Raw genomic sequence first — 8735 nt, 5'->3', positions numbered from 1 at the left:
TAAAAAATCTCCCCACGTTCCTCTATTCTCTATCTCCCACTTCCACAGGCTGAATTTAGAAGATCCAATGGAGGACTTCAAGGCCCCAGAGCTGAGGTCCACAACCCCAAAGGGTCAATGGATAGAATGTGTTGGGTGGGGAGCTTCCTAAATGTGAATGGGAAAGCATTTATCTTTGTTTTCACAAACCCCTGAACTGAAATTCAGCATTTCATTCAATTTTCATCCAATTATGAAGGGAGGCAACAAACCACAGTAGAATTGCCCATACCCGTAATTTTGTCACCCATAGGAACCATAGCTATCTTTTCTATTTGACATGTTAAGTTGTTGACATGTTAAGAAATACTAAAAGGTCATTCATACTGAACACATTTAGAAATTGCACTATTAAAAAAAAAAAATTGCCCCAGAGTCAGTCCTGACTCACAGCGACCCCAAGTGTGGGGAACAGAACTGAACTCCATTGAGTTCTCAGTAGCTGATCTTTTGGAAGTAGATTACCAGGCCTTTCTTCTGAGGCCCCTCTGGGTTGACAGAACCTCCAAACTTTCAATGAGTAGCATAGCATTTAACCATTTGCACCACCCAGGGACTCTGCTGTTGTTATTACCCATTGCTACATTTTATTTGGGAGCTCTGGTAGCATAGTGCCTAAAGGCACTTGACTGCTAACCAGAAGGCTGACGATTCAAACCCACCAGCCACTCCTTGGAAGGAAGATGGGGCAATCTGCTTCCATAGTGATAGTGCCTTGGAAACCCAAGGAGGGGCCACTCTGAGTCGGGTCTGACTCGACGGCTCATAACAGCAACAACAACATTTTATTTAACTTGTCATATCCTTCTTATTATTATATCACAAATTTATCTTTCATCACAAATATTATACCACATTTTTAATATTTTGATATTTTAATTTCAATGTAATTGCTTCTTTTATAGTTCTCTGAGTTTTGTTTTATGCATTTCAAAATCTTTATTCTAAGGGATCCATAGGCTTCATCAGACTGCCCAAGGAGATCCATGGCACACACACAAAAATAATAATAACAATAATAACCCCTTCCTTGAAGAATGATGGGGAACCCTGAATGAGTGTGTGGAGCAAAACGCCCTCCCCCATTACCACCATCATTGATCCAACTTTTGGACTATGATATGAGTGAAAAGAACCTTTATTTGCTAAACTGCTGAAACTCTGTTGTTGTTGTTGTTGTTGTTGTTGTTAGGTGCCATCAAGTCAGCTCCAATTCATAGGTACCCTGTGTACAACAGAATGAAACACTGCCTGGTCCTGTGCCAGCCTCACAATACTTGCTATACCAGAGCCCATTGTTGCAGCCACTGTGTTAATCCATCTGATTGAGGGCCTTCCCCTTTTTCTGAAACTTTGGGAACCACTTATAATGCATAGGGGAGCCAAATGACCACAGCAGAAGGGCAGAATAGATCTCTCAGCTTAAGTTAACACTGGACTCACTTTTAGCCCTCTTAATTGCCCTTACTCATAAAGATGGGATGCTCTCACCTCATCCTAGTCTAAATTTCCACTGTCTGAATTCTCAAATGCTCCTTCCTCCAGGAAGTCTCCTGTGTCTTCTTCCTGCTATAATCCCTCATAGAATTTACTGACCATGATCTGCAGCACAAAGGGCTATCAACCTCCAATTACAGATATCAGATTGTGAGCTGCACCAAGGTAAAGATGGTGGATTAATTCCCTTCCTGATCTCAGCCTATACTCCACCCCATTGCTCCAGTAAGCCTCGTCCAGGGGTGCCCAGCCACAGCAGGCCCAGTAAATGTTTGCTGTATGGAGGCAGGTGCAAAGTCTATTGGATTCAGTTCTATCACACACACACACACACACACACACACACACACATACTAGGGCCTGGCACAGGCCTACACAGAGTAGGCATTGAGGAAATAGGTGTTTAAGGGAGGAAAAAAAAGGGGGTAGTGATTTTCCACATTAGGGCTTCAGTTTCCCTTTCTCTGGCACTATTTCTGCCCAGCTTGAATTTCTAACCCATTTATATTATCCTCTATATCTCTATAGTTTTGGTAGCCAGACAAGACTGGGAGTCACAAAGGGGTTAAAAACAAGATGAGTCCTCTCCAGCCCTGGTGAATGATACCTCCTCCTGGATCCCCACACTGAGTCAGCCTCTTTGTCCCACACTCTTGAAAGCCACGCCCTCTACCCACCCCCCTTCCTCTCCTACCCCCCCAGTAATCACTTGGAGCCTCTGTCCCTGGGCGGGGAACATTCATCTTTTCTATGCAGCTCTGGAGAGCCCAGGCCTCCTCCTCTGCCAGCTGCTGTGCCATAGTGGGAGGTAGGAGGGAGATGTCAGGGAGGCAGCTCTATGGGCCCCTCCTTCAGAGGATGCCTCCACCGGTATGAGCTCCTTTTGTCTCAAGAATGGAGAAGAGAGTGGAGATGAACTGAACTTGAGTAAAGGTTCTCTCTCTCTCTCCCTTCAGGTTATCTTGCAACACTGGCTCAGGGGCCCCCAGCCTCTGCCCTGAATATTGTTATTCCCACTCCCTCTCCCCCACCACACCAGTCAGCAGAGCTCATTATTGCTCTGTTAAGTCATACTTCCCAATAACATTGACTCCACTTCTCTTTGGTCAATGTGACATACTTTCAGGGCCCTTTTACCTATATAGTTGATTGATTCACTTACCTGCCCTGGCAACAACAGTCCCTGTGCCCTGCCATGTGCCAGGCTGAGTGCCAGGAACAATGTGATACATCAGATTCAGTTCTGCCCTCAAGGAACTCCCAGTTACTGGAGCAGTAAACAAAATGTTGCTGGGTGTCATTGAGTTGATTTTCGACTCATGTCAAGCCCATGTGACAGAGCAGAACTGTCCCCATAGGGTTTTCTAGGCTGCAGTCTTTACTGGAGCAGATCACCAGGTCTTCCTCCTGCAAAGCCACTGGGTAGGGGGGGACCACAAACCTTTCAGTTGGCAGCTAAGCATTTAACTGTTGCACCACCAGGGCTCCTTAAACAGAAATAAATATACCACAAGTTCTTTGAAGGCACCAGAAGTAGTAGGAGCCCAGGGGCAGGATCTAAACCCAAAATGAGGGAGGGGAGATGGTAGAGAAGGCTTCCTGAAGGAGGTGACACCTCAGCTGGGAGTGAGCCAGGTAGAAAGAGAGAAAAGGGAGAAGAAACACAAACCACAGAATCATTGAATCTTAAATTCATCCAAGGGTGGACTCAAAGACTCCTAGAATCATTCTTGTGATAAACAATTATGTACTGTGCCAGATATCATGCTGGGTAAAGAGATCTTAGAATTGAAGGACTCTACGATCCCAAAGCCAGTCTGGCTTCCTTACTCTCCTCTGGGGGTTCAGGCTGACTCTAAGGATCTGAGGAGAGAAAAGGGGATCTGAAGATGCCCTGAGTGTCAGAATGCAGTGTCCTCCTAGTGTTCAAGGGGAGCTATTTGATTAAGAACTGGCTGGGACAGACAGTGATGCAGTGGGGAGGGATCCTGGTCCCTGTAGCTGCAGTGACTGGTGAGTTCAGTAGTTAGAGCTCTGCTGATTGGAATCAGAATCAAACAGGATGGAGTTTTAGGTGATGGCCCCTCTCCCCAACAGGTTCCAGACTACCAAAACTGGGAATAAGACACCTCTTTCTTAATTCTATCCTCCAGCTATTGTCTTTCAAAGCCTAGGAATTCTTCCTTCAGAGCCATTATTATAGGTTTAATTAGATATGTATTTCTGTATTTCTTGCTCTCCTCCGATAGACTGTCACCACCCTGAAGACAGGAACCACATACATTTTATTCACTACTGTATCCTTAGTGATACTAGGCATAAAACAGACTTGCTGAAATGAATTGAGACTGGTGAGTGGAGGTAGAAAGACATTCCAGAAAATGAGGGGCAGTCTAGTGATCCTCTCATTTCATTTTACACAGACAGGATGGAGTTCTGCAAGGATGAAGCTGTCCCTGTATGTGGAGGAGATGGGGATGTGGTAAGGCATGGCACTGGCGAGACACACGAAAGCATTCACAGTCTGGCCCCGAAGATGTCACAGACTCCATAGATTCTGTTCCCTTTAGAATTCCTCCCTCCCTACCTAGGGACCCTTGCTATATCTGAGCCCAAGTTCCTGTCACTAACTCACACACCGGGCAGCCAAGGCCCTGAAGGCTACCACAGCCTCCTTCTCGAGGTTGCAAATTCCTAGTCCCAGAGTTGCAGGCACACCCAGCCCTGACTGCCTTCTCTCCAGCCAGGTGTCCCAAAACAGCCCAGAAATGCTGGAGAGGAGAGGACTGAGCAGTGACCATCTGCCAGGGTAAAGGGTAGCCCTGTTTTAGTATCAGAGCTATGGGACCTACAATCACAATCATACAGCCTCAGCACCCAATCTGTGCAGGGTCAGCCAGCTCCGCGAGACAAGCACATCCTGGTTAGCATGGGATCCACCAGGGTCAGTTTAGGGTCATCCCTGTTAGCACAGGGTCAGGCCAGGTCAGATCATAGTCACCCCCGTTAGCATAGCGTCATTTTATTTAGCGCTGTGTCAGTCGCCTTTGGAGCAAGGACGTCCGAGTTAGCCTCGTTAATGAAGGGTCAGCCCAGGTCGGGGTACAGTCACCTCTGTTAGTGTAGAGTCATCTCTGTTAGCACAGGGTAAGTCCCAGGGAGTGCAGGGTCAGCTCCAGGTAGTTTGGGGTCAGTACCCCCAGGTGACTGGGTCTCCTCAGCACTCAGGATCCAGGGTCTGGGAGGGTCTCAGAAAGCTTGATGCCTATCTCTCCACCTTTACTCCTCTCACACTCCGGCAGAGAGCCTTGTGGACTCTGGTCCTGGGCTTCACCCTTCAGGAATTGCTTCTTCTCCGAATATTCTCTGCACGTGACTTTCTGCTCACAGGACGGAGTTTGGATTCTGAGACCCTGAATCCAAGATGCCGATGGAGAAGAGATACTTCACTGGGAAAATGCAGGCCCAGCTACAGAGGAAGTAACAATACAAAACGCTTGCCCTCCACCTCACCCTCCACCCCTCTGGCCTCAGTCTGCAGACACCCACTCTGTATACTTGTCTCTAACAGTGCTGGTTTCCAGCTACTACTACCATAAAATCTCTAATTGTTTAGTTTGGTCTCGGGCAGGGGCATTTGGGAAGAAGGCAGAGCCACAGCCCACTCCCCATTCAGGCTTTGGCATGTGTCTTCCTTCCCTCCCCCTGGTGCAGGTTCCAGTTCTCAGGCTCTGGTGAGGCTGCCCTGCCTTCTCCACCTCCCCTCAATGCTCAAACATACACCCCAGGCATAGCTGCCCAGAAAGAAGGAAGAGTCAGAGTGTACAGAGACAGGAGTAAATGGGAGGTAAGACAGAGGCTAAGGAGCTCTGGTGGCACAGTGGTTAAAGCATATGGCTGCTAATCAAAAGGTTGGTGGTTTGAATCTACCAGGCACTCCGCAGGAGAAAGATGAGGCAGTCTTCTTCAATAAAGATTTATAGCCGTGGAAACTCTATGGGGCAGTTCTACTTTGTCCTACAGGGTAGCTATGAGTTGGAATCAACCTGATGGCAGTGAGTTTGTTACTTTTTTGGTAGGGCAGAGATGTGCTTTCACATTTGGGGTCACTCCATCCCTGGGCCACTGCAGGGCACAGTGGGCAATGCCTAGAGCTCTGCAGGCTTCGAGTGATGACTCATAGTCAAGTTCACCCACATTCCCCCTCCTCCACCAAAGAAGCTAGTTCCCGATGAACAGAGGACCAAGGCATCCGCAGAGCCTCAGCCACCCCTCTCTAGACCTACCAGGGGAGAAGAAAACCCAGGTTCCTAGGACCAGAAGCCCCTTGGGTCCAGAAAAGAGGCACACCAAACTCCAGACAAGGTCTGTAGCCAAAGACCTGGGGCAGTCACTGGGCTGGGTCTGCAGGGTCCTTTCCCCCACTCTCACGACAGAGGGAAATCTGAGTGGGGAGCAAGAACCTTTCAGCCAACTAGAGAGAGAAAATGAGAGGAGTCACTGACTCCAGACTGAAGTCCTGTCCAGGCTAATATATTCCAGCTCCATTTTTCAGATACAGAAACTAAGGCACAGTGAAAGTACTAGTCCAAGTTCTCGAAGAATCACAGCCTGAGTTAGAATCAGAAGCTCCTACTTCGACCCCCCAGTATTAGACAACTAATCATCTAGGGAGCTCTGGTAGCATAGTGCCTAAGGCACTTGACTGCTAACCAGAAGGCTGGTGGTTCAGACCCACCAGCCACTCCTCGGAAAGAAGGTTGGGCAATCTACTTCCGTAGTGATACTGCCTCGGAAACCCAAGGAGGGGTCGCTATGAGTTGGGGCAGACTCGACGGCACATAACAACAACAACAACAATCATCTTCTGGGTAGGAGTAAAGATGAAGATCTAGGAAGAGGGGAAAGGGGGCACCAATGCCCCATCTTTTCTGAGGGTAAGTAGAATTCAGAATTTCTGATTCTACTATACCCACAGACACATTTGGCCTCTCCCTGCCCACCCCCTAAGGCCCTGAAGCTCGAAGGAGACCCCAACTCAGGAACATCAATCCAAATCCATGGGCAGGACAGCTTCCTCTAGGGCAGTCGGGATCTTGTGCTTATTCTCCACTTTGTGAAAAGCCGAGAGACGGGCAGGGCGCAGGAAGCAATGATTGCAGTAGCCAAGCAGGCAGCCGGGCAAACAGACTCATGAACTGATTCATAGAAGCAAGAAGGGAGAAGATCTATGGCCTCCAGAAACCCAAAGGGAAAGACACAATTTACTCATGAACTCTGACCATCCCCACACACACATTTCATCACTGAGAAGCTGCTGCAGGTGACAGATCTTCTGAGCTTCGTGGGGCTGGAAGAAGGAGTCAGCCACCTCCCCCAGCCTGGGAACCTTGTGTGGAGCAGACCTGGAAACGCTCCTTGTTGCCTACACTCCCTTTTTCCCAGCAGCCAGCCCCTTGCTCACCTAAGGATGACCTATTTCATGCTTTGATATATCCGGAACATTGTTCACTCTCCGGCATCTTGATCTCACCTTTCCACCCCTCCTGCTTCTGCAAAGGAAGGAGGTTTCAGAAGCACCCACAGCACGGATAACACCTGAAATTGCCCTAGAGTACAAGGAGAAATGCCGAGCTTTTAGTTTCCTTGAAATATCTGGACCGTCGCCTTAATTATCGGTGTTGTGCATAGAGGCTACAGATCAAAATTTACATTGAGATTCTGTTGAAGAACTTTGGGCAACCTCCCCACCTGCTTCTCGCCTATATAATGTTCCCAGTGATGTCCTGCTGGCTTTGGTTTTACCGACTCTACATCTGCACCAGCTCCCTCACTGCAGGAGGTGGTTTTCCTAGGAGTGGAAGGGAAGCCTCCAAAGCCCCCTGGAATCCCTCCCTGCCAGATGGGGAGAAAGAGACTAGCAGCACTTGGCTAGTTGGGGGGCAGAAAATGGAGCCTCTCTGTGACTCCAGAAAAACCCAAATCCATCCCCAGCTGAAGGCAGGCTGCAGGTGCTGGATACCACTGGGAAAGGGAGAAAGAGGGAGCCACACCATCTGCCCCACCAAAAATCAAATGACTCTGCCCCATACCACCTTCCCTGCTATTTCCAGCCTAGTCTGCTACAGGGAGGAAAGGAAGGAGACAATGGACAGGTCCCAGTCTTCACTAAGGAACGGAGGAAGAGGCTGGGAACTCAGGCTTTCTTCTCCCCACCCAGGCAGCCCAGACTTCCCCAACCACATCCCTCTGCCCCAGTCCTACGCTGGGACAGACTCACATATGTGTTAGCACACAGTCACTTACATTCATTCACCCCTAAGCACAGTTACCCACACAAGCTGATGCATACACGTTCCCTTTCACACACATAGTCGCAGACCCCCATAAACTCAAAAAGCACAGACACACCTACAGGCTGTGATTTCTGAAGTCATCAGCATAAAGTAGAAATCAATATCCTTAACCCTTAAAAACACCACTTTTTTTGTCTCAAGAACGATTCTAATCGCTTGGTTTGGCTTTCCTCAGTTCTCAACTACCCAGTTCTGCTGCTCATAATGATGGTAGGCAGATGTTCCCTGCTTGTATTGTACCTCCAGTGCAATGTCCAGCAAATGGTAGGTTCTCAAATATTTGTGGACGGAAGGAAGGAGCTTGAGAGGAAAGAGATCGTCAAGGCTGGGAGCAAATTAACTTGCCTATGTTTAATCCACTAGGTAACTCCTCAGAAAGGAAAACTGTTGTTGACCACAGACTGAGCCCTGACGACGCTGGCCTCAGGCTTTTCTCAAACGGTCAGCGGAGGAGAAGGGAGCTGGAGGTGACGGTAGATTCAGCGCGGAAAAATCGCAAGAGCGGCTGCCTGGGGCGCAGCAAAACCCGGAAGCGGCCTCTCGGGTCCGTCAACCTTCTCACCGCCAAATCGAAGACCCGCGGCTTTGCAAATAAAGGATCCTGGATCCTCGATTCCTCCTACCCACCTGGGGCTATGCAAAGATGGGCTGGCCAGGGCGGCCGGGACGTCGTAATCTGGGCATGAAGCCAGCCCACCAGTATCTCCAGCCCACGGATCCGAGTACTTGTATTGGGTGTCAGGGACCTTGGCACCCTCTCCCCAGCTCCGACACTGACCTACTGGGTGGCCTCGGCCTGCTCCCTGTCTCTCCAAAGCAGGAGTGGAACCGCCCGGTCTCTGG

The sequence above is a fragment of the Orycteropus afer genome, unplaced genomic scaffold, assembly GCF_000298275.1.
Source record: "Orycteropus afer afer isolate SDZICR_OR568_19922 unplaced genomic scaffold, OryAfe1.0 scaffold00169, whole genome shotgun sequence".
NCBI classification, from domain to species: Eukaryota; Metazoa; Chordata; class Mammalia; order Tubulidentata; family Orycteropodidae; genus Orycteropus; species Orycteropus afer.
Note: the sequence above shows the minus strand (reverse complement) of the source record.